A 27,616-nucleotide genomic window follows, 5' to 3' on the forward strand; every position below is an offset into this window, starting at 1 on the left:
ATTCGCTCACCAGCACACAAATAAATACTCAGTCACCCAAACAACTGTTTCCACATGCACTCTTAAACCTACACACCTAGTGAATCAACCATTCACACAACTATGCATAGTTACACACACCCCATCCAAGCACACACAAACTCAGTGTCCCATACAAATACTCACCTAAATAATCAATAAGTAATATACACACTCATGTAGTTAGTGACCAACTGATGCAGCATGTTATACAACAACAGACAGTGATGCACATATTCACATAGTTTAGGTACTAATCCATGTATTAAGTGAGACACTTTTAATTACTCACTTAAACAGACAGTCAGACAGCTACCAAATCCTCCATCAAGACAGTTATACATCCACTCAATCTTCAATACAGAATTGTTTATATATAATACATATTTAAATTTCAAACTAAACCACATTCACTGGATGATGTCATCAGTGATGTCATTTGAGATGTCATCCGTGATGTCACTAACCATGTCGTGAATGATGCAATATGTGACATCATCAGCAGTGCATTGCGGGCGCGCGAGTTATAGTTAGCAGAACTAACTACAACGGAGGAATTTCTATGATTTTGTACGAGTGAAATGGCCAGCTAACTATAACACCCCTGAAACATATGTTTTTTCTGTGAGAATATATATATATATATATATATATATATGTAGAGCTTTGAATTTATGGTTCCCTATAGTATTTTGTCACTTTACATTGCAGCAGTGGGAGGAGCATATGTCTAACCTCAACAGTGTTTAAAGTCTTAAGGTCTTAGGCATGTCATGTGATCAAGACCGGAGTGGTCTGTACAGACTCACGGCTTCAGCTTTCTCCGTGGCCAGGCTTTGCTCCGCCAGTAGCGCCGCAGCACCAGCAGCTCAGGGCTGGGCCTTGCTCCGCCTACTCCCCGGCCGGGCTTGGCTCCACCGGGGCCCACCCACCACCAGTGACGCCCTCAGCAGTGCCAGGAGGCGCATAAAGGCAGCGCCAGTGCAGAGTCCCGTGGGGGAGACAGACTCACGGCTTCAGCTTTCTTCGTGGCCGGGCTTTGCTCCGCCAGTAGCGCCGCAGCACCAGCAGCTCAGGGCCGGGCCTTGCTCCGCCTACTCCCGGCCGGGCTTGGCTCCGCCGGGGCCCACCCACCACCAGTGACGCCCTCAGCAGCGCCAGGAGGCGCATAAAGGCAGCGCCAGTGCAGAGTCCCGTGGGGGAGACAGACTCACGGCTTCAGCCTTCTCCGTGGCCGGGCTTTGCTCCGCCAGTAGCGCCGCAGCACCAGCAGCTCAGGGCCGGGCCTTGCTCCGCCTACTCCCCGGCCGGGCTTGGCTCCGCCGGGGCCCACCCACCACCAATGACGCCCTCAGCAGCGCCAGGAGGCGCATAAAGGCAGCGCCAGTCCCTCGTCCCGCGGGACGCGCGCGGGCACGCGCCGGGAGAAGCCCGGGACAAGGGCGGGACCGTCTGTGGCCGTCAGAGGCCGAAGGAGGCCGGGCTGGGCCACGGCTCTTGACATTGATGAACAGGACATCCTATAGAACTGTGAGTGGCTAACCCCTTAGTGTCTGTCATGACCAAATTGCGCTCATCCAAAATGTCTGCTCCTACTGGCACCATAGATAATTACATGGTTAAAATTGTTTCTAAAATTAACTCAGACCGCCGCATGTCACTGGGCCGTGTCAGTCCTCCGGCTTCACCAAGAAGTAGCTTTTCACTCCCTGAGCTAACAGCTCCGGACACATCTTCCAGCGTTAACTTGGGAGGGGCCTCAGACACAATACATCTAAACCCAGCGGAGATTACCACTCCCTTGCCCCCTACGCTGCTAGATACATCCCAAAGGTCAACATCTGTATCTTTGGTTAACTCACCAGTAACCTCCCAAGTATCCCCTCCTGCCCGTAGAGTGGTTAGGGCCTGCAGAAGGTCACAGAATAATCGCGTAGTGCACCACAGAGTAAAAAAGGTGGTCCCCGCAGCTGTCAAATTTAAATCTACTGCGGCTACCCCCAAACAGCATGACGCTGATACCCTGACTGTAGACCAATTTGACTTTCTAGCAAACATGTTCACGCTCAAATTGGAAGACATGATTAGGCCACTGTTAGAAAAAGTAGAATTGATCTCCCTAGAAGTTTCTAGACTAAGCACTCTTTTGACTCCTCCCACAGTAGCACCGCAACACTTAGGTGCAATTAGTAAAATACATAAGGGTCCTGTTGTTCCAAGTAAAGGGGAAGGAGCTAAACTTGACCAGGTTGTCAAGGAAGTGTCTAAACTGAGTGTTCTTCTATCTACTCATTTATCTTCTACTAAAACAGCAAGGCCCCCCTGTGTAGACACGATGGTGAACGAGGCGAGAGTAGACACAGATGGCAGAATAAATAATACCTTGGTCTCTGCTGTAGCTAATAACCAGCTTTCTACTAAGACATCCACTACTCATCCATCCTTACGAGTCAACACACAGCCAAACACCACAGGAGAAGCCACTGGGTGGAGGGAGGGTAAGTCAAAACCTACAGTTAACCTCCCACCCGATTGTGCACCCTATATAGTTGTGTTGACTAACGTGCCAGGAGTAGATTCACACCTTCATGATGCAAGGGGTGAAACGCGTGATTCTCTAAACCACAAAGTAATAGCTTGGTTAAGCAAATACTGCGGCTTTCCCATCGCCTTCTGTAACGACATTCTGTCTACACGAAGAGTAGGCTGGATAGGCAATTCAAAAAAGACTGTCAGGGGAGATTGTGTTATCATAAACTTTAGGCACCCTCAGCATGTCACAACTGTTTTGTTGAGGGCAGCCTCTTTGCCGTCGATGGACAACTTTGTATGTGCCCGCCCTCTGTTTTTTTTTTTACAATCACCTAAATGAAACCTCAAAATTACAAGTTGTTCATCATCACTCATTAACATCCCCCTTTGTACAAAACACAGTGCCACATGCTCTTTCAGGTCACAACAATCCTACAATTCAAGATTCTTATTGTTATAATCTATGCAGACCAAATTTTCCACCTGAGCAAATCTTACCCTTATTTAATCGGTTTGCTCCTCTAACATCCTTGGAGGAAAATGATTGACTGGTTGAAAATCAACAGCTTCAAGTTCAACCATGTAGAATAATGACTTGGAATGTTGCTGGACTGAGGGGTAAAATTGGCAATGAAATTTGGATTGACTATTTAAAGACTTTCGATATTGTGGCCTTACAGGAAACTTGGGATCAAAAGAACTGTTTCTCGCTTGATGGATATGTTCATTTTTCTAACCCTGCAACATCTAGTCGGGCGGGAAGAGCGAAAGGGGGTTTGCTAACCCTATTTAAAACTAAGTTAAAGGGAAAGCTAACTAAGCTTGATTCAGGATGTAGCAATTGTTTAATTGTGGAATTGAATCCCCCACATTCCATTAATATTTTATTTATACATTTTTATAATGTTTCTGCAAATGATAGTACCAGACTTAATCTGGATCTATTAGATACATTTTTGTCAGCCTACACAACTATCGCATCTGGTTGTGAGATAATTCTTCTAGGTGACTTCAATATTCACCCATGTACTTTTCCGTGTGCCGTCTCTGTAGAAGAGGGTCCCCCATGTTCTGCAGTTGTGCACTTTGAACATACAAAAAGGGGGGAGGCTCTCGAAGAATTCCTGGCGGCTTGGAACCTGTACGAATCAAGTTTCAGGGAAGGTGATTTGATTGTCCCTACTTTTAAAGGTCCGGGTGACGGTACAGTTATTGACTTTATTTTTATGTCTTGTTACATTATAGGAAAAATATTAAAGTATAGAACAGAAATGTCAGTCTTTAGTGATCACAATCCTGTTTTACTGGAAGTTCTGTCAATGGGGTTTTTATCATTTGAAACAGGGTCTCAAAAGGGTGGTCAGGAGGTGACCCCGACAGACCAGGGTCGTAGACTAAAATGGGCAAATATAATCCCAGATGCCTTCTTACAGGATGTATTAAATAAGGTGGACGAAGACGTAGCGAAGTGCTTAGACTCACAGGCTGCTACTGAGCAAGTGATTAGTTCATTTGACAGTATTTGTAAACAGATCAAGCAGAGCTTCACGGTGATTGATGGCCCTCCACAAAGCCGGGCCAAGAGATGGTTTGATCGCTCTTGCTCCAAGGCTCATGCTGACCTGTTAAAGGCCTTAAAGTCTGACCCAAAAGATCGCGCCCTTGTAGCCAGGCTAAGAGTCACCTATAAACACGCCATACAAAACAGAAAAAATGAGCTAAAAGATAACGCTTGGTCACAGCTACTAGATCCAGATGTTTTAAAAAATAGCTCCCAATTCTGTAAAGTAGTAAATCAACCCCTATTCGCTCCTGTGGAGAATAGTGTTCTTGAATCTAACGTTACTGATGAGGCTTGGAACACGCACTTTAGTAACATATACTCTAGTACCGCTCCTCAAGAGTCACTTTACATTGTAGCAGTGGGAGGAGCATATGTCTAACCTCAACAGTGTTTAAAAAGGTCTTAGGCATGTCATGTGATCAAGACCGGAGTTCCCCGGTCGAAATGTGTCATGCTGCTGTCTCGTTGAATAAAGCCTGCATTTAAGAATCTATGAAGAATAAATGTTCTTTGCGACATCATCGTCGTTTTCAGGATTGTGGAGGATATATATTAGATACGTGGGCAGCACATTATATATTCTTGAGAGTCTCATATCAGTTTACCCAATTCCCATAGGCCTGTTTTAAGCTCTTAAATCATTGACCCAAATAATCTAAGGACATGGAACTGTGAGACGTCAGAGTCCTGTACTCCCACAGTCTAGAACACATAATTACCCATAGAGGGAATTGCAATGTTATACCAGAAAAAATGCGATGAAGATGCCGGTAAACCCGCTGTGAGCTAATTGGGAAAAAATGTTGGCAAAACTGCTGACAGATATTGAATGGGCGTTGGTACTCACGTATCCTGCAAGAAACTCGAGGAACATCTGACTCAAACAGTAAAGAAGAGTATATCACATTGGGCATTCTTAATACCATAGGGAGTTCCTAATATTTTGCAGCTGCATAAAATATACCCTGAAGCACCAGTATTTGTCCAAGGTTCAATGCCTGAGAATCAAGTTCCATATGCTTGTTCTGGGTTTTTCCTCCCATTGCGCATTATTCGACCAAAGTGACAAATCTATTCACGTCATTCATCGGATACATGCTTACATATAGGAAGGTTCCGAACAATGAAGCCTCAAATTGCATTCGCTCACCTGGCCTTGATCTTCGCTAACAGGCAAATTATCAAAGCGTGTAAATTTGTGAGTGCCCTGCAACTTAAAATATGCCACAAAGAATTGCTAAAATAGACCAAAGCTGAAATAAAGTAAAGAATCAGGCAGTCCTAATAGATACAAGGCCACAGGAACATCACAATATGGAAACGAATACTGCAACAGTTTTAAAAAAAACATTTTATGTTTTTCTTCTATCTTCACAAAACAGATACCAGGAGGCATTTGTTTTTACTACTCGGGTATTTACTCTGAGCTCTGTTTAGAGTTTTTTGTCTCTGTATTCAAAACAAACACTTCATTCCAGTATAAAGGCAAACATTGTAGCCCTTGCACCCAAGAACTTGAGGAGAGCTTTGAAAGGTGTAGGAATCCTCCTCACACAATTTAAAAAATATATCTTTTTTCTTCCCAGCACATTTTAAAAAGCATGTTGGAAATGCATTTGGGAAAATCAGTAGTTTCCATTTACAGTGCTTTTCATTTATTGTTCATGTCACATTTTGCTGCATAATATTTTTGTGTGCAGAGTAGTTAAGTCAGTAAGTGAGCCTCCCCGTCTATGTAAACACTCCCTTGCATTGGCCCAAGGCAGCATGCATGCAGAGTAGTTCATGAAACGCCTTTTCACAAATATTGCGTATGTCTGCATGCCTAACAAGAGATACCGTCCGAGGATTTGTCTAAAACAGGGGTCTCCAACCTGTTGTGCAGAGGGAGCTACTTCTGGTCACTGAAAACCTTCCTGAGCTAATGCCTAACAAGGTTGTTCAATAAGGGTGGATAAAGTCCAAGTGACTTAAAGCACTGCCTCTTAGAGTATCCCAATCACACTGAGATGTGTGAGTCTACCGTACACTAATGTTGTCATTGTCATGCAACAGAAGTGATGACACTAGTATCATTTTGAGACTTGGGAGATGAAGGATAATTAGCAATAATACATATTGCGACACTCATGCAGTCTTCATATGTAAACACATCTCTGCAGTGACCACCATACTGCACAGCAGTAAGACAAAAGCGATACCCAAAGTAATTCATGGAGCAATTGCTTTAGGAAGCCAGGCACTCTTTAACAAAGGAAGAAAAAAATCAATGAAGAATAGAAAAAGGAAAGAGAGTAAAGGAGAGGAAGAGATGAAAAGGGAGAGGGTAAAAGAAAATGAAATGTGAGGAAGTAAGAAAGGAATTAATGGAAGCAAAAAACAATGAGAGAAAATGATGAGAAGAAAAAAGGAATGAGAGGAAGAAGGAAAGACTAGAATAACCCGAGAATGCCAGTGAAAGAGAAGATACAAAAAGAGAAAAGCAGTGATAAAGAAAGAGGAATGAATGAGAGAGAAAGGAAGAGAGAGAGCAACAGAACAGGAAGGAAAAAGAAGCCAGAACAAAAGAGGAAATAAAATCAGGACAATGGAATCAAGAGCACAAAGGAGAGAATGAGAGCTGAAGACACGTGAGAAGGCACAATTACACAGAGAGAGAATCAGAAGAAAAAAGGATGAAAAACAAAAGCTGGAGAAAGAAGGAAAAAGGAGCAAAAGGAAGAAACAGGGGAAATGAAAGTAGAGAAAACAAGGGATAGAAAGAGATGAGAACAAGGAGACATCAAGTCCAAAACAAAAATGAGGAAAGTAAAGAGAAAAGGAGAGCAAATAGATCACAAGTTGAGAAAAAAAGAGAGGAAGAAAAAAGAAAGAGTCAAAAGAGAGTAAAAAAGAAGGGACAACATAAGAAATAGAGATGCAAAGACCAGGAAAGAAAAAGCATAAAGAAAGAAAGAGGAAAAGGAGGTAATACAAGAGAGGAAGAAAAATTAAAGTATAACGAAACAAAGTGGAAAGGGAGAGGAGTAGAGTGAGAAAAGAGAAAAATAAAACACACAAAATAATGGTTGGAATGTTGCACAATGGCAAAGCATTCACCCCCAGTCACAGATCTGGGTTTAATTCATCGTTATTTTGCTCACCAAGCCACCCCAGTTCAGACATGGCCATATGCAAATCAGTCTTGACCCTGTGACTCATGGGAACAGTCCAACCTGAACTGCCAAGCAATGTCTTCCCTGGACCGGAATCAAGCATCCTAGGACCGGTTTCTGACTATCAGCTGTTTTCAGCCAGGATAGCTTGACTCCAGTGGCTTAGTGAGCACGGGACCCACGTCTGGGCATACCCTTCCCACATAGGGTGAACAGCAAAACACACAAGATGATAGACGGAATGTTGCACAATTGCAAAACATTCACCCCCAGTCACAGATCTGGGTTTAATCCATCGTTATTTTGCTCACCAAGCCACCTCAGTTCAGACATGGCCATATTCAAATCAGTCTTGACCCTGTGCCTCATGGGAACAGGGTGATGGATTAAACCCAGATCTGTTGACTGGGTGTGAGTGTTTGATTGGTTCAGATGCTCCGTCCATCATCACCCCCTTTTGTACCACTTTGTTCGCCATAAGTTGGCAGGGTATGCTCAGACGTGAGTCCCGTGCTCACTTTGCCACTGGATTCAAGCAAGCCGGGCTGAAGATGGCTGAAATGCCAGAAACCGGTCCTCGGAAGCTTGATCCGGTCCAGGGAAGGCATGGCTTGGCAGTTCGGGCTGGACTGTTCCCATGAGGCACAGGGTCAGACTGATTTGCATTTGCCATGTCTGAACTGGGGTGGCAGAGTGGGCTAAAAAACGGTGATGGATTAAACCCAGATCTGTTGACTGGGTGTGAGTGTTTGATTGGTTCAGATGCTCCATCCATCACCACCCCCTTTTGTACCTATTTTATACCACTAAACTGCTGTGCCATTTTCTTTGATACTTTGGACACTCCTGTTGTTCTCATACTGTTGATGTATGTGGCTAGGAATACAGAATTACATATAGCAGGTCTGAGTGTTTCCAAATGGCAGTTTAAACATTCTTTCCCTTGTTTTACATCCCACTCGTCGGTATTATTCCGTTGGTATTAATCTTCTTCTATAAGTATTTGTCAGCATCTCCTTGCAAATGTGGATTACTCATTCTAAGTTATATATACGTTCTATATTATGCAGCCAATGCACAGTTTTATGTCCAACCGAGTTGAGTGATGGAAGTAATCTAGACACATCCTGAGGGAAGACCAGTTATACGATCACATGCTCTGCCTCCATCCGTCCAATGCAGTATCTATTGGGACCCATTCTTTCTGAATGTCTTGTAGTAACTTGCTGGGTTCCATAACAGGATTAGTTGTTCCAGTGAGAAATCAATTGATGCTGCTTGAAGCTAAACTCATAAGTCTATATTAAAATGGTAAGACACATATGATCATGCTTGTACTCCTGTATATAAAATCAAAAGTATTGCACCCTTGCTACTAATATGTGATAAAATATCTATAATGCTAGCTTTTGTGGTGTTCTGTATTACTAATGTATGTAGCTTGGATCATTGACATAATTTGTACACATACATGTTGACTATAGTCTTTTGGAGATGGAGAGCATAGAAGTACATTGGAGAAGCATCAACACTTACTGATTTGCTCCCACTGCTGTCAAGTCTCACTCACACCCACCCCGGCTATGCAGCCTCCTCTTCCTCACAAAATATCAAAGCTGTTGTCTCTTTATGGTGCGAAAAATCAAGCTTTATTCGTGTGACACTGACATCATTCCACTAAGTGACTCACTTCGCCCCTTCCCTTAACTGTATCGTGCGGAAACTTCGAAAGTATCTCTGCAAAAGATAAACCTTTCACACCTGAATGCGCCTCGATTCATCCAAATAAAGCCTATTTTATTCTCCTTAAAGATAAATGATTTAGAGATTTTGCAGTTCAAGGATCCAGATTACAATGTGTGCCTCCTTTGAACAGTCCCTTCAAGATTGACCAACTCTGTTTTTAGAAGGAAACTCATAGCCAACCTTCTCTAAATTCTTCCAGGCCTAGAAGGCACAAAGCACCCTGATGGGTTTCAGTTTGCTTAACTGCAATGTGCATGTTGAGCTATTCATTAGAAGCACATTGCACTCATCTGTCATGAAGTTTGTTTCAGTCGCTGAAAAGGGTATTGAAAACCAAATCATGTTTAAAATCTGGGCAAAGCTCACTGAATCAGAATAACTGTTGCAACATAAGCAGACAAGCCATGAAATTGGTTTCCTTCGGATTTAAACACTTGTACTGCTTATTTGATGTTTGACAAAAAAGCTGTTTACAACCACTTTAGAATAGTTTTCATCTATGATTGTGATCCTGCATTTTTTTAAAGCTCACTATCCCTGTATATTCTATCACCTACCTTAAAATCACCTTGAAGTGAATTTGTGGGATTTGTTTTTTTGCTTTTTGTTTTTTTACTTCATAGTAACTTCTGACTATAATAAGTATGAACTATTTGTAACCTTGTTTCCTTTACATGAATACATTTAAAAAATGTCTTTATTTTTAATTGAGCATTTCCAATTTCTAAAGCGCCAAGTGTGCCAAATCTGCTCATAATGTTACTGTGTAGTGCTCCACATAGCAACACCGTTTAAACAGAACTCCATGATTTTGCTCCTTTTGGAAACGCATATGCATCTGAAATGTTTTCTGGTAAACTAATAAAGGGGATATATATATTCCTCAGAGAATCTTAATATTGACTGATTATGCTTACTGAAGAGTACCATATTAATTGGTAATAATTGCTTGTTTGAGTAGAAAAGGATTCTAATTTAAGTTGTATCCCATAGCCTTTGGCAATCTAAACGCTCAAATGTTTTTACTTTTTATTGTACTAACTGAAAATAAGAATTTAGAACTAAAAAAAATAATGTGCTCTCGAAATCTGCGATCCCTTCTTCTGAAGGCTTGTTCAGACCATTGGACCACATAGCTGCCATGGAACATATTCCTGAACACAGAAAACTCCTACTTGCAAATAGGGCTTTTAGCTCAAACGCAAGTACGAGATGTTGGACTATGGTCAACCTTTGCAATACGATTAATGATTTACCTCAACCATTTTTGTTAACTTTTAACAAGTAAGAGTTGCTGCTGCATGGCGAGCAAGAAAAATGTTGTATTTTACTAAAGGAATGTATTAGAGTATGTTTCCAGTCACACCATTTACCTAGCAGGTGAATGTGCAACATTGTAGAAAAACACGAAATAACATTAATTGAACTTAATACCTTAGAATATATTTTATCAGGAAAGAAACACTCCTTTACATCTACAATAACCTATCAATTGCTACAGCTTTTGAGTTTGCTGTCTGCTGTCAATGGTCTATAAATGTGCACAAAGTAATCTGCCATTTTTTATCCCCAAAGAGCAAATTTGTGCAAATAGGCAGTGTTTTTTTAGTATAACTGTTAGACTGAATACACTTTCACCTTGTGATATTAGGCTAGTACAGACATTTGTCTTTGTAATAGTAATCATATAAGAGCAAGACTTATCTTGCTTATGATGTCATATAGTCTAATCGATATCCAAGATGGCCAACAAATATCCAAAAATTATTTTAAATCTTCCGATTTACGTCACATTTGGCACAAAGGTTCATGTGTACACATCAGGGCATGTCATGTGCATGTCCACATTGGATCTAGACTGTGACGTCATAAATAGCGAAAGTGAATGTATAATTTGCTTAATTTGTACAATTACAGCACATACTGTAAACATGTTGTAATTAAACAATACAAGACTATATTAAACCTTGATAAGATTTCTATAGTATGAAAAAATGATGCTTCGAGTTTGACTATTGTCTTAATCCTAATAAGTTTCCACTGTAAAAGTTAAGGTCTGCGAATTGGAGACTTGCCTTTGAGCATTTGCATTGATTTCGGTACAACATTTTGCAACAAGTAAGTTCTTTGCATGCCTCTGATGCCTTCAGAATGGTTGTGCAATGTAGCATAATTACTCCATCAATCTGCTTCCAGGCCCAATCATTAAAATTTGGCAATTCTTGCATGGGCAATGACCCCAAAAATGGGCACCTTGGTAAGCAGATTTTGTAACATGTTGAAGAAGAGCGTCTTGCGTAGGTGGGATGTTTTCAATAGTTCTGTTGCCACTTGCAAACATGAATTGGTAAGCACAGTTTGGGTCATGCACTGGACATGCGCAGCAATACATTAGTACAATGAATCTCTCGACATTTCCGACCTGAACAGGATCAACAGAACTTGGTCGATCTGACAGAAATTTAAATGCGGCTGTAGCAGAAGGTAGTGGCATCGAGGTATCATAAGCTGCTTTGTTCCCTCTCCCATGAATAGTCATTGTGGTGTTGCAACCTGTAGCTGCCTGTAAAAAGATGGAAGAGATTCACATATATCTATGCCTTAGCTTGCAGTACTATTGTGAGCTGGTATGTAGCAGAAATGTTTTCTTGTACCAAATGCTAACCACAGTTCTTGACTCCAGTATTTTTAAAATTGAGCAATCCCAAGAACGACTACATCGGGGAACATCGTTTACAACGCGGTGTTTAATAATAATTTACAGTACCATTACAATGGTGCCATTACAACGCAAGTCGTTACTACGACTTGTGCTGGATGGCGCTGTTGTATAAGGAATATTGTAATTTTATATTCCAACACCTTCCCTACTGTTACGTGGGCTGGTGTTAGAATATAAATTTATAATAATCCACAATCCACGCACACCAACACAAGTCGTTGTAACGACTTGCGTTGAAAAGGCAGCATTGTAAAGTACCGCGATCTAAAAGATCGCGTTGTACTAACGTACATCCACTACATCGGTATCTACTGTGCAGATCATTATTTTGGAAGGACCTTCAGTTGCTGCATGAAGCATAAATCATGTGTCCGTTTCCTCATGATTGCAAATCAATATAATTTTGAAATTCGTAATTGCTGTGGAACTAACAACTTTAGCCTGACAGGTGACCATTACTTCCTTCCCTTCGATGTTTATAAGTTACACTTGCCTACTCAGTAAACCAAACAACTCTATCTTGTTTTCGTCTCGTCTTGTTTTCGTCTCTCTTAGGAAACTATGCAAATCTTTGGTCCAGGAGTGTTAGATTCAACTCGCTTGCAAAGACCCTCACCGCCTTTTTTAAAAAAAAAAAATAGTTTTATTTTCTTTAACCCTTTGATTGATGCTTTCAGTAATATATATCCTACACAAGATCCAATCATCTCACGTTTCTTGCTTGAGTTTCTATGTAGGGTATAAAAACTGTTGAAGCGTAATCATCAAATGTTTTAGAAGTCTTGGGAGTTAGCATATTTACTATAGCTGCACCATCTAATATATATACCTACACCTCTGTAGCAGTGTTGTGTAAGGTAGTACTTCCGGAAATGCATTCCAATAGCTGCGACTTCTGTCCTTGTCTGATTTTTCAATTTAAAGATGTAGATGGTGGAAAAGACTGATTTTTGTGTTTGAAATAGTCTTCCAAATTGCCATTTTTTGCCTGTCACCCAATATATAATCTAGCAAACAGATTGCAATTACTTTTTAACGAGGATAGTTTGTCTTTAGACAAAGGGGGTGGGGGGCTGATTTAAGAAAATAGCAGAGGTGTTAGATGTCTGCATTTAAAAAAAAAAAAAAAAAAAGAGGCCTCCAAAGGCTTCAGCTTTCCCCCCTTCCTCCTCCCCAGGAAATTCCCAATGGAGAATACATGTGCAGTCTGGCCCTGCTTGTAATGCCTCGATTAATTAAAGGTTATCTTCAATAATCTGATTGCTTATTCCTTGTCCCATTACTTATTATATGCATACAGTGAGGTAAAGCCTCTCCACGCCCAACTCTACCAAGCAACACCTGATAAAAAGAAAAAAAAACACCCTCCTTATAATCAAAGCAGAACAAGAATTATGCATTTACTGAACTTTCCTAGCTCCCAGGCGCTCCCAGAAATTAAAAGGCAGGGTGGGTGTTAACGCAAATAATGGGACACGAATAAGAAATCGGAGTAATGAATATTACCGGTAGGTAATCTAAGCAGTACCTTCTCATCCATTCCTCATCCCATTCCTTACAATATGCAATAATACCCAAGCATATATATAAGCAAATATAGGATACAAAAGACTGTCATGCTCAAAATATTTATGTAATACTGAAATCTAAACAAAGCCACATGACAAAAAGATGATATCACTTCTATACTGGAGAATAATTTGGCAAAACAGGGGCCCACGCCACAGACTGGCAGGCCCCTGGGACAGGTGGGGGCTGAATTCGGCCAATACAAAGTGGCGGCCAATGGTGGCCACAACTTGGAATGTTCGTGACCTCAGCTCACACTGCTTTTGGCTGCATGTCTGGGAGTCACCTGGGCATCCGGCAGGGGAGGCCATGGGGACTTAAATATGAGGGAATCTTTACCTGTTGTCAACTTGCTCTCTGGACACCACCAACTGATGCCAACACACTCACTTGCCAGCACTGGCCAGGTCGCCCTGCTATTGCCCAAACTCATCATCTTTTGGCCCCGGCTTCCTCTTCAGACGGTGCTGCCCTATGGGCTGAGCCCCTCCCCATCCCATCTCCTCGGGTCTTCAGCGGCAGTCAGGAGCTACAGGAAATCCTCCAGTTGAGATTCGGGCAGACAGCTGGCTGCTGCCGGTGGAGCCTCCTGGCAGGAATTTGGGGGGTCACATAGGCCAGAGGTAAGGTGAGGGTTGAGGCGTTTGGCAGATTTGCATGCCCCTGAATTCTTTGCTATGCTGGATGACTGCATGGGGAAGCGGTTCACTTAGCAACATTCTTGAGTGCTGGCGATCTTGTGTAATTTCATTGCTACCCATGTAAAGCGCTCCAATACCTTTGGGCCAAGCTTGCACAATATTTGGCATTTAGGGAATTTGTTTCTGCCCTAGTTATCTTTGGTCATTAAGGACATTGGGGGTTGTATTCCAGGGGCGGGTATTGTTTTTCCTTCCTTAGCACATCCCCTAGGCATAAAGAGAAATAGAGGACAGACGTAAGGGCAACCCTGGTATTACATGACTGGAGCTGGCTAGCCAGGACAATAAATGTCAGAAGCCAAAACCCTTGACAAATCAAGAATGCTCCATCAAAGGCAAACACCACCTTGCATCTCTGTTCTTGGAACATAAACAGCGTGGGAAACAAGACTGCAGATCAGGATTGCTACTATACTTAAAAACTTTTGACATAATTCTCTTACAAGAGACCTGGCTTGAGCAACCAATCCAATTACAAGTATTTGTTACATTATTTACCGACTTCTAAAAGCTCCATATTTGGACACCCAAAGGGGGACGTGCAATTTATACGTCTCCAAACAGTATATGCAGCCAAGGCACTGCACGTTGAGCTAACACCACCAAATGCAATAAAGGCTGTCAGAATAATGAATCAAGGTTCAAACAAATATTTACATCTAGTACTAATAAATGTATACTTACACCTGCAAGATAAACCTAAGGGAACTACCCAAAAAAATTAACCAAAATATTAAAGGAAGAACAAACTTCATACTTTATAATAACTGGTGACTTTAATCTGCACTTGCTGGGCACAATGGTTGGTGACAACCAACTGAATGAGCACTCATTTACATAGGATATCCTGCCACTGGGTGGGAATAACTGGGGAAGACACACCAAGTCTACACAGAAACTTCTAAAGGTATCAGAGCACCTCAGTTTCTGCACACTAAGTGGACGATTTCCAAATGATTACACTGTACAAACAGGTTGTTACCGCAAACACAGCCTGTATATGTGCCAAGTCCAGCATACACTGTCAATAATAAAAGGCTTAAATGGGCACCCCCTCATAAGGGGCCTCCAGTGGTCAATAGATTGGATGGAAAAGATTTCCCTCTCGCCGATGATATTCTGCTCTACTTGGCCAGACCATAATTTTCCATTCACCGTGTCCTACACATATTCTCTCTTTTTCTAAAGTACTCTGGTTATACCATTAACTGGGACAAGCCTCTAGTCTACGTTCTAAGTTGGGATTGCCCAGCCCTGCCTTGAGACTGCGGAGCGAAAATAGTTATAGATGTTTTTTTTATACTTTGGTAGCTATGTCACGTCTGACCTATCAACTTTTTACGACCGCAATTTAGCTCCCCCTCTGCACAGCTTCCAAGCCGACATCCAGCATTGGAAGACCCTGCCCCAACCCTATTGTTCAGGGCTGTCCTTTATAAAATGATGGTGCTCCCCCGCTTCATCTACACTCTACAAAACACACCCTATTTTGTCCCAGCACAATTCTTCAATACCATTGAAGTGGAGGTACGCTTGTTGTTGTGGAATAACGACCCCCCCTGTGTAGCGTTGACCAAACTCATGAAAAGCTGGTACGACGGTGGCATTGTCCTGCCCGCAGTTCGAAGTTACTATTGGGCCTCCCAATTGGGGGTTGTAAACCACTGGGTCCACCGACCGGGGTCGGAACATGCCTACAGAATGGATAGACACATCATGCTCCCCGGCAATTATCTTAGGGCAATCTATGGAGGAAAAAACTGCGCACCTAAATACTCCCCAATGTCCACCACAATTGATATATCGCATGCTGCAACGACCGCACTGGAGTGAAAAGCTACAATCACACAGGTCACCCCACTGCTCGACACTCACATATTGGGACAGTTATCGAGGTATCCTGGCTTTGATAAATGGGACTTGAAAGTCCTTTCCAGGGTTGGCGATCTGGGGGGCGGGGTGGTACCCTTTGGTGATCTTTAACAGGACTACCAGTTGCAAAGCGGAGAAACCTTTAGATGTCTCCAAGCCCGAAGCTCGCTACAGAGGGCAATACCCAAAGGTGTGGAGCTGCCCGCCTCCTCACCTCTCGAGGATAGACTTCTGGATGACTACCTCCCAGAAAAGGCCATCTCATTGATATATCTTAAAATTCTCAACAACACACCAGACACGTTAGCTAAAATTCGTGATAAGTGGGCAGAAGATATCAGGGGCATTGACGATTGGGAATGACAAGTGGCGTTGGCCTCCCCCTGGGAAGTTGCGATCCGCTCCCGGTTTAAACTTATTCAACTTAAACTCCTACATAAAGCATACTACACTAGTCTGGTGCTTGTAAAAATGAATGCCTTGGGCACCGCCACCTGCCCCAGGGGATGTGGTCAAATTGGTACCTACCTGCATCAGTGGTTGGAGTGTCCAGTGCTTCAGGCATACAGATGGAGAGTCACATCAGCACTGACCCGACCTGCCGTAAAACCATTGTGGTCTCACCCCGGTTGTGCCTCCTCAATATCTGGGAACCAACTGATTTATCACAAACCAAGAGAGTGTGGGTCTCGCTGGGTTGTATGATTGCAAAACGCAACATAGCTAGAATGTGCAAGGGTGTATTCAGACCAAAGTTTTGCGACTGGGAGTCCGATAAGGACTGGTGCATGCAGGCGGAAAGGGAGGTTTATGAAAGCAGAGGATGCCTGCAGAAATGGACAAGAATTTGGGGGCGTGGAATGTGAGTAGAGAAATGATCCGTACACCATTCAGCGATCTCTCCTCACCGTTCGCTGATCATATGGGGGAGTAATGTCTGTTTTTTAAAATATTGTATATGACTCTTGTTTAATAGTACTGATTCACTGTATGTTATGTCGAATAACGCACCATTGTATGGGAATTGTTGGTAATCATGAGAATTCCACTGCTTTGTATTTTCTTTGTTTTGGTCTTTTTGTTTTTGTTCACTTAATAACAAGAGTTGGCAAAAAAAAGGCTTAAATGGAACACTCATGACCCAGAAGGGCTGTATTTGCAAAGAACCTCCGGCAGGAAAATCTAACTGCACCAAATGCTCTAGCAGGCTGGAAGACCTTCACGAAAGCTGTAGGAGAGGCATATACAGTTAAAAAAGCACCAGGACAGAAGAAAATATCGGAAACCCGAGAGGGGTTCCCCTTTTTCTCAAACAATACACTAGCAAAGCAGCTTAAGATGGCTATAAATCAAGCAGTATGGAGACTTCAAATAGGGGGCCTGGATGTTAAAACACAAAGTGAACTGAGGCAACTAAAAGCAATGTGCACACAATTACTCTGGCGGCTCAAAAAAGAATCGGAAGAGAGCTTGTGGACTAAGCTTTTGTATGACATCAAGAGCAATAATAGGTCACGATTCTGGCATACGATTAACACCACACTAAATCCAATGACCCAAGGGATGAATTCACATTTTAACAGAGGAAGCCTGGATAGCTTTTCTTCGTGGCCACTTCAATAAGGAATTCACTAGCAACATCAATATAAACACTGATTTGGATCAACAAGAGCCAAAACAAATCCATGATGAACATAATAACTCAACACCCACCACAATCTTCATTTTTACCAACGATATTTTCAAGAGAATATCCTAGGGCAGAAGGGAGGGCGCTCAGTGCCCCAACAGGATTCCCCCCAATCCTTTTTAGGGCTCGCCTGGCGTTGCAGCGCAAAGCGCTGCCGTCAGCGAGCCTTTTTGTCGTTGTCTTCCCTCCCCAAGTGGCACAGACCGGTGCACGAGCAGACACCGGTCTGTGAACGCGCGAGCCGCAGGGAACGCCAACATGCACGCTCACGCGTCACGCTCCTGCCCTCACGCGTCTCTTCCAAGGCGCGCTCCAGGCCGACTCGTTTCTTTTATGCAAATGATGTCTTTCACGGCCGCACGGCCAATGCTTGTGGTCATAGGCACTTCGGTACACCTTCGACCAGACCTCCGGCTTGAGGACCGAGATGTGGAAGGGCTCCTCAAGACACGCAGCGCCCAGACCCCTCCACGGCGGGAATCAGTGAGGTGCACAGCGGCTCCAGATCCAATCGCGGTGGCAGCAGGACGCACTCCAAGGTAGCAGGATAACCTCTACTCTCAAAGAAAAAATCAGGAGGCCCCCTGAATTGGCTATGTTGGGACCAGGGGAAAGATACTCAAAAAGATCTATGATGTCCCTAGAGCATGTATCTAATGGATTACTACGTTGGTCTAAAGATACTATGCATCCACCATAGGACTTGCCTGTTTTTTGGGTCAACCACAAAAGTATGAATTTACTCATATCAAAAGGGGCTACAATAAGGTATTTAAATCAATGGTATTAGCAATTTGTAAACACAATACCTAAACACAATTCTAACAAAACAGTAAGTGTACGAATAAAAAATGTCTGTGGCAAGAGTGTGGTTACAAAATGAAAACATATATGTTTATTCTGTTTGATACAATTAAATTATTGTGCAATAACAATTACATATAGACATTTTAAAAAAATCAATACTCATAAAAACAGATTTGTTAAAAACAAAGATTACACATCCATATGTTAAAATTGTTCAAAAGAACAAATTTCGACGCAGCGTTTTGGTGTTGATAATAGGCACCTTCTTCTGGACTGTTTCTCTATAAAGAGACACACAATTACCAATCAGACATTACAATTTAAAGTTTTCTACAAGTACCTAAACTTAACATGTTCTGTCTATCTAAAAACAACTATGGTTCCATTCATTTCTATATGTTCATTGTTATATCAAAAACCATTTAGCTAGTTTACATAACACATTTAGACCTTTACACTTTTCGCCCCTATATTTTCAGTTCATAGTGTGGTTGTATGTGGTTCCCTCCTCTGTCACCTATTCACAGAATCCTATATTCTGTTACTTGGAGAGACACAGTAACATAAAGTTGCTACGTCTCTTACCTTAATATCGCGTCTTCGTCTGAATATGCTCAGTTGAGAGTATACCCGCACCGATACGTCTACGTGGTATAGTGAGTTCAATTTCTAAATAAAATAATCAAGAAAGAAATTATTAACACTATGGGTGACCTTACATCTTGATTCTAGGTACTCTCTAATATAAAAGAACAAATAACAACAGTACCTGTATATTTATAAATTTAAAAAGTACACCGCCATGGAGGAGCCACCGATCTAAGTTCAGGTGCTGTATATCTATGAAAGACATGATGTATAAATAACTCTATATTCTGTAATACTGTATTCTGTCTTTATTGTTTGCGCAAGAGCTGGTATACACTCACCACCTATTTCCAGTCACTTCGAAAAATCGCTGTAGCCGTGCCCGAAATGCTATTTACCACGGCGTTCTTAAAATCAAGGGTTGTCCTCAGGATTTAAAACGCGATCTGTAGTGTGAGAAATTTATTTTAAAGGTATCGTTATACTTTGCGTTATCATTGTATAAAGTGCACAAAGGCTTCATTCTCATATTTATAGCCTACTTATTAATGTGTACATCTAGATAGCATTTACCCTAATAAGTATTGATACATTGCCATAAAGCTCAGTGTAGTGTCATATCAATCGAAGATAATCATTCCTGTAGTGAACACACCCATTCATTGTGCTCAGTGACTGCCTAAACATTAGTCGCCATTTGCCTGCCAAAATAAACGTGTTCCTGCCTGCTCTATAGTGCTACGTTAAGCATTTTCCACAGACGCCGTCACTATTTGTTTATGGATTGCGAGAACAATTATTTAAAACAACCATTCCCAGGGCTTTAATTATTTACTTTATATCCATTGCCTATCACACTGGCTTCGTATTGACCAGCAACAGTCAGCATTGTTAATGCGTTGCAATCCTATTCTAATTTCACGGCTTGTCCCATAATGTAACAAACCAACATTAGAGTCCCTCTGACCAATTAATATGTTGTCGGTCTCCCTGCTCCTCACAGGGCAGCATCTCTGGGTTTCTGTTTCAGTAAAAGAGAGTGTTCGCTCCATTCTCTATTTAAATAGTAGGACGCACAGGATTGGTCACTCCTTAACCCTCATTTGATTGGTTAATATCGATCACACGGCAAACCTTGATGTTGCAGTTTTTTTTTTTTTTTTTTTTAAAGTTGTTAAGCAAGTCCTGATCTTCAATAAACTTTACCTCACACACGCTGATGAGCACGTTTGAAACGAACAATCGCAATACTTAAAGCATTGCAATTTGTCCAGATATTCGTAATAGTGTGTGTGATGGCTGGTTGTCCTGACAATGCACATAAATGGCAATTTTATTACCATATTGTCATATTTAATTCTAAATGCATAAGAGATGCCTACACATAGACAGGATGCAACTTGCTATACTCGATAAAATAAACTTGCTGATAGTATAAAAGGAACGAAAAATCACCAAACTATATGCATTACAATTAATCCAAATATGTATGATAATCAATGTGGCGGCTGGTTGTCCTGGCACTGCACACAAATGGTAGTTTTATTACCATATTATCGTCTTTAACTGTACATGCATATATAAAACAAGAGATTTTCCATATCATATGTTTACCTATAAATGGACAGGGTGTAGCTCACTATTGCTTGTTAGTTAAACTTGCTGATGGTATTAAATTCAGTTATACAAAGACCATCTTTATTAGGTATTAAGCAAGTGACTTGTCTTGAAATTCTGATCTTATTTTGTTCTTTACAATATGTACACAAAGTACAGCTTTGCTTCTGTTCTCCTGCACAAGACTTATCTAACTAGTGATACTGCAAGGGGGACAGATATCAGTCTACTATTCGTTCCCAATCTTCCCTGCTGTTAAGACCATTTCTAACACTGTTGAATCTTGACATATAATACTGTTTGTGTTTTTTCCTCTTTTGGGTAAGGTCTCCACCACGGGCATTAATCATCACAGTCTCTAGACAGCACCATTTAAAGTCACTGATTGTGTGATTAGCTGTCTCTACTCTCACCACACAGCGAGCTCCCAGGACCAGGACTCCTCTGCACCTTCAGGCTGACACTACTCCTGGCGCATGGTCCCCGGTGCCTCTCAGCCTGAAGTTCAGGTGAAGAAACACATTCCAAGGGCTCCCAGTGCACAGATCACCCCTAAGCGGCGCTTCCCATTCCCAAGGCAAATGCCATTCTTTACACCCCCCCTAGCAGGCTGGGCAAAGGCAGCGCGGTAGAGCCACCTAGCGGCCACAGGCGAAAGTCACACGACTGAATAGGAAGGCATCTTAAACGGCTAGTCCGCCGCGGCAAACTTTGACAGAAGTATTTAGGCAAGGCACCCGCAAAATATGGGGTGCTTGAAGAGCACGTGACAGCTCTAATGCACACACACTCCAATAACTGGACAGATAAAGAAAGAGGCAACCACATACTCCATGCAGTGTACTGTAGAGCTTAGGAGATACAACCCGAATAAAAATACTAGAACTACAAAGTCCATTGACGGGAACTTCACCCCAAAATGAAGGTGTTTTACAGGCAATAGCGGTCCATATTGGAATTTTGATAAGGCGCAAGCAAGTTGTATGGCCCCTTTAAATAATATCGCTTTGTGTACCTGTGTCATGGAAATAAATTGTGTACTCCACTTGACCATACCGTCAGGTAGGGCAAGTCACTTGCGCTATTGGGGATTCTCCCTTGTGCCCACTGCTAGCCTTTAGCTGTTTAATGTAATCACTCCGAAAGTAAGTCCTGGCTGAAAAAGCTGCACGTCCTAGTAAATGGTGCGGCGGGTTTTGTGTTCACAGCATGACGAGTGCTGTCAAGTGGTCTTGTGGTGTCACGTTGGAATTATGCAAAATACACACACACACTCTAAGGGGATTGGGCTGAGTAGCAACACCACCTTTTGAGAGGACTTGTCACAAAGCCAGTCTTGCATGCACATTCGGCCCTTTCTGTGAGTGCAGCACTGCTCCACGTACACCCTTTATTCTATGTTGTCTGGAGTAGGAGACTTGTGTGCTTTCCGTAACCTATTAGTATTTGTCACATACTTTCTCCTGAAATGTATGCTTTCTGTGCCTGAATACTGGGGTAATGTGAAATTGGGCAGGAAGCTGTCAAAACTGGTGCCATCCAAATCACCCTGCTCTTTGAGCCCGCGCACTGCCCCTCCGCACTTGTGTTCAAGACTCTTCAAGATACTTGATTGTTTTCTTTCTTCTGTTTCTTTAGATCTGACACTCCTTATTTCTCTTTGCTGACTCGTTAAGTGCGAGAGCTCAGAGGCCTGGCGGTCATAACGGAAACAGCAAGGTCTTTAATTTTTGCACCGGCAGGGACTTTAAAATACTGCAACCCTTCTAAAGTGGGAGTGCTCCCTTCTATGTTATCAGCTCTATAACTTTCAGTGACATGGTTGAGAGTTCTGCCTTTAAAGAAACGTGAATCGTATTGCGTGGGGGAAAATAGTACCAGCAGAAACATTTGTTTCTTCAGTCTCGCCTACAGACAGCTTTCAAGTTTTTACAGTCTCTCGCCTACAGTCAATGTATAGGTGTTCGTTTGCGAATTACCTATTTTCAACCAGGCTAACAACTAGACCCAAGTTAGGGGTTGGATGGGGCCGGGAAGGTGTTGTATGGAAAGCTAAGATTTTGAATGGGTGGGGGTAGCCATCTTCAAACCTTGAGTTATAATTACTCGTGAGAACTCTCCTGTCAGTATGAAGTGTTGTGTTTTCATACTCTGGGCTAATATACCTAGCAGGAAAATGATCTGTTTCTGTGACAGTCCGTGGCAAATGGGGTCGCCTCAACAGAGATGGCCAGGTTGAATAGAGTTTACAATATCTTCCACAAGATATCTGTGCTAACTCCCACTACCCCAGATATTTAGGACAATTGCTGGGCTGCTTAGGCATACTTCGTTAGTTAAGTTCTGTTCATACTATATTTAACACCATACAGCACTTCCGTGAGTGCCTTGGGGCTGTTTTTGAATGGTTCCAGCTGAACAGCCTCATGTGCAACTCCGATAAATCGGAGGTACTCTTCTTCGGTGGTCAATCGGATCCAGACTGGCAGGAATGGTGGCCCGCTGATATGTCTCCTCCAGCTTGCTCGTCTCAGTCGGCTAAGAACCTGGGAATCAGGATAGACAATGGTCTGACTTTAAGATCCCAGATCCTTGCCCTTACTGGCACCTGTTTTGCCCTCCTCAGGACGCTTCGGAAGTTTCTTCCTCTGCTCTCTGAGGAACACAGGAGGACGACGGTACAGGCCTTAATTGGTTCTAGATTGGACTATGCCAATGTCCTCTACCTTGGCCTGCCAGAGTACCTCTTGCAACGGCTACAGGTGGTCCAGAATACGGCTGCGTGAGCCATATTTGGCCTTCACAGGCGAGCCAGAGCCTCCGGCCTTTTGCAGTCTCTTCATTGGCTGCCTATCCGGAAGAGGATAGTTTTTAAGGCTTTGACCTTGGCCCATAAGGCTCTCCACGCATCTGGGGCTAAATATTTGCAAAGGAGGCTCGCCTTTTACCATCCGGCTCGATCTCTGAGATCAGAATCGATGTTCCTTGCTCTGGTTCCTCGTGTGAAGAACGCCCGTACTGGAGGGCGCTCCTTTAGGCTGCGGGCCCCACAGCTCTGGAACACTCTGCCTCTCGCATTACGTAGCACCTCGAACCTGTTGGCTTTTAGGAAGGGCCTGAAAACTTGGCTCTTTGCCCTTTAGACTCCCTTTTTTCTTTTAACAGCTCCCATCGTATTTCTGTGTTGTGTTTGTCTTTCACAGGTTGTCAATAAAGCGCCGGGACACTCTTCTTGAGTAGCCGTGCGCTATAAAAGACAAAATTAACATAACATAACTGAATAGAATACCAGTAAATAATTTAACTCGCTGTTATGGGAAAGATGTTTTGTGTATAGATCTTATTTAACATTTAATAGGTTTTAGCTCTCCTCAAATATTCTTGATTTTGATGTGATTAGGCACTTGAAAAACCTGAACTCATCTAAGTTTAGATAGATGTTTGCTGCAAACAACACAACGCAAATAAACCAAGCACAAAGTGTCAGTATAGTGCCCTTAAAGAAAATACCGATGCCCAAACTTGAAACTAAACGAAGTACACTGGTAGCTGGCGAATATTAAATATTACCACAATGTGGCAATACCTGCTGGCAGTTCGTGAAGAATAACTTATTTACAACTCAAGCTTTTGAAATTTATACCCGTTTTAATTATGGCATGACAAGTGTGTTTAATCATCATTCTTGAGCAAGGCAAACAAATCATGCAGTAAGGCTCCTTTCGGGGAATGATATGTAGTGGCATATCAAAGTCCTTGCATACGTAATGAATATGCATAAAAACTTGCGTTTAACAGGAGAGTTGGGACTAAATAAGAAACACAAGTGAGTATGTGTTTCAATGCCAGTTACATACCTCGGTGAGTTAACATGCTCGCTGCTGAGATCTGTGTGAAGTTTGTTATTGACAGGCTCATATACTCAAAGTAGCTCCATGGATTTCTGCATGTACTGCACAGATGTGTGCAGTTTATAGGTCACAAGTTCTAATTTCAGCAAGATTGTTTTATGGTTTAGTTTGCCTGCTCCAGAAATCTGTGAGTAACTTTCATATCACAGACCATTCATGACAATATTGATCCAGCCTTTCATCCTCTTGATGTTGATAAAGATAACTGATTACTGACTTTTTTCCTGCTCAGTTGTGCTAAAACAGGGGGGCCCATCAAATGTGAAGGAGGATTGAACCCATGCCAGATTTCAGATTAAAAGCTAACTATGTATTAGAGCTCCAATAGGTTTATTGTATTTTATGTGCCTATCCTGAAAGTCTGGCATGTATCTACCCCCCTGAACCTATGTTTGATATACCTAATCTAATACAAGTCCAGATGGGGAATTCAATTACTGCATTTAATGTCTGAATTTACATAGAACGGAAACACAAAAGAATATAAACAAGCATTGGCATAGCCAATAGGTCTCGCCTTTGGGACCTTATAAGTATTTAATTATGCAGCACAATATCCTTAGTGCAACATCAACTGTTGCATGGCTAAACACATAAGGTCCCAAAGGCGAGACCTATTGCCTATGCCAATGCTTGTTAAATTTGATCTAGAATGCTGGGCTGAAGCTCTTATTTCAGTCTTTGAAGTAATCCTACAAATAGATTCAATACCAGCTTCATGGAGGGGCTCATTCATCTCCCCAATCTACAAAAAGAGGCAAAAAACGATGTTAATATTAACCTATAGTTTGTTGCCTCATTCCTGTAGACAACGATGCTAAATACTACACTGGGCTCATCCTCGAATTAACAAACTGGGCAACAGAAAATGCAATTATTCCTTTAAACCAAACAGGCTTTTGTAGACACATGGGAACCACAACCAACATTTTAACTCTCTCTTTGCTGATTGATGCTAAAATACCAGCTAAATAACCTCCGTATGTATACTTCATTGATTACTGCTCAGCATTTGACCGGATCAACGGAAACGTACTATGGCGTAAGCTCATAAAATTGAAGATCCCACCTCCTGTCCTGAAACAGCTAATTCTACTGCACTCGGTAACATGTGGGTACAAGTAAAACTGGGGGCAGGAGATTATCGGACTAGAACGATTCCAACAACAATGGCGTTGAAGCAGGACTGTGTACTAGCACCTACCCTGTTCAACTTCTTTATGTCAGACCTGACAACCATTCTAGACGAGTGCATCTCCCAAGCCCCAAAGATGTGGGGGGGGGGAGGGGTGGGGGGGGTTTGGTTCTTTCAAACGTACTATATGTGGATGACCTTGTACTTATTAGCCGAACGCCAGTTGACCTCCAACGCTTATTAGATGCAACAGAAACCTACTGGCCAAAATTTGGGAAAATCCAAAGTTATGCACCTAAACCAACGGAGGGCCAAAGGAGCCTACCATTTGTAATTGGCTAAACATTGGCTGGAAGTTGTCCAGAATATAAATACTTGGGACTAGGCATAGATAACAAAGGATCCTTTATCTCTCAAAAAGAGGCCATAAAAAGGAAGGGCATAGGGACAGCTTTCGCACTTAGAAACCTAAAGCGCAAGATTGCTGGCACAAGCTACTCCTCACTACTTCTTGTTATCCAGTCAAAACTTATACCTACAATCACATACAGAAGCGAGGCCAGGAGAGGGAGAGATGCGGTCACACTAGATGCCACAAAAAACGGAGCACTTTGAATGATCTTTGGTCTACCCAGATCCACATCTTCAGCTCAAATATGATTAGAATTTGGTATACAGAAGCAAGGACTTGCCCACAAAGGAGCATACATTAAATTCTGGCCTAAGATTAAAAAAAGGGGAACCAGGGACCCTAAATGCTCCTCTATGGACCGAACTATCAACTAAGGAGATTGGCCCTGCCAGGATATATCTGGAAGACTTGCTGGAACAGCTTGGCCTACGGAACTTCTGGGAGACCTCGGGGATACATGAATGTTTTTTTTAAAAAACTTGTTAACAAAACTATCAGGAGAGTCTCCTTGTTAGATGGCTAAAGCAGCACTAGCGCCAGGGGCACATGGATGGTTCACTTTGCAGAGCTATACAAAGGAAACTCCTCAAGTTTACCTATGCACCGGCTTTTCCAAAATTTCCAAGGAGAAATACTTGCAGATTCGTATAGCCTTATTACCCTCTGTTTTGCACTTACCACCCTGGCAACGGCCCTTACTACCGTCATGCTTATGACTGTGTGGGGAGGAAAGGGAAGAGATTATACATTTGCTGTGCATATGCAGGGAACTATTATGGGAACGCAGAGTACCGCTGAGGCCTCTTTAACCGTAAAAGAATACGGACATGCAGGCAGGCGGTAAAAGCAAGCTTCTCTGGAGAGGACATGCAACTGAGCTGCCATCTGGTAAGGTTCCTGTGCATAGGAGAAAAAAGGCAAAAAAAGTATAAAAACAGTTGAAGGACATTGTGATCCTCTGGTGGAACACACTGTGGAGGCCATCCAAAATGAACTCTAACGACCAAGTTCTCCCTGACAATTGCTGGCGCTAAGTCACAAGAATAAAACAAAAATGACTTTACTCTGACATAATACAAACTTAAAAAACTCCTCTAATTACTCCGTTTTCACTTTAATTACTTAATCTGTACAGCCAAAACGTAACCTACAAATTTTAGCGGTTGTTAACTTGCACCTATCTGCATAATTTGCACACATCTCCCATCCTCAACTGTTTGAGACCATGAGACTATTTGCCTAGTAAGTTTGTGTTACAGATGCTTTACCCTATCATACTGTAAAGCACAGGACATACCTTATGGGCCTAATCTGCATAGTTAGGATGTCTCTTATAAATGTAATTGCCGTTACTCAGCACATTTCAACCCAACTTGCACAAAACTCTCTGACCTCAACCATTTGTGAACAAGAGATTACTCCAGCTAGCAAATTTGGAAAACACTGTTTAAAAAAAAACAAAACTATTTTGTTTACATCCAATATCAGCTGACCAACAGACAAATAACCTAAACAGTCGCAGTTTATCTTACAATTTTCTATTCTTGTTTTTTTCTAAGGTATATTATTGCAAAGGT

General features: G+C 42.2%; 1 protein-coding gene and 1 long non-coding RNA gene across 2 annotated transcripts in view; one reads left to right on the forward strand and one right to left on the reverse strand.

The window, feature by feature from the left end:
* LONP2 (lon peptidase 2, peroxisomal) overlaps window positions 1–27,616 on the forward strand; it is a 796,271-nt gene that overhangs the window by 17,445 nt on the left and 751,210 nt on the right. The gene's annotated exons all lie outside the window — the stretch shown is intronic.
* LOC144799181 (uncharacterized) lies at window positions 18,478–20,097 on the reverse strand. Its single transcript, XR_013603768.1, has 5 exons — window positions 19,932–20,097; window positions 19,306–19,410; window positions 19,146–19,216; window positions 18,962–19,045; window positions 18,478–18,657 (listed from the first exon to the last, which is right to left on the reverse strand). It is a non-coding gene; the product is annotated as an uncharacterized LOC144799181 (long non-coding RNA).

Source organism: Lissotriton helveticus, chromosome 12 (assembly GCF_964261635.1).
Source record: "Lissotriton helveticus chromosome 12, aLisHel1.1, whole genome shotgun sequence".
Taxonomy (NCBI): Eukaryota; Metazoa; Chordata; class Amphibia; order Caudata; family Salamandridae; genus Lissotriton; species Lissotriton helveticus.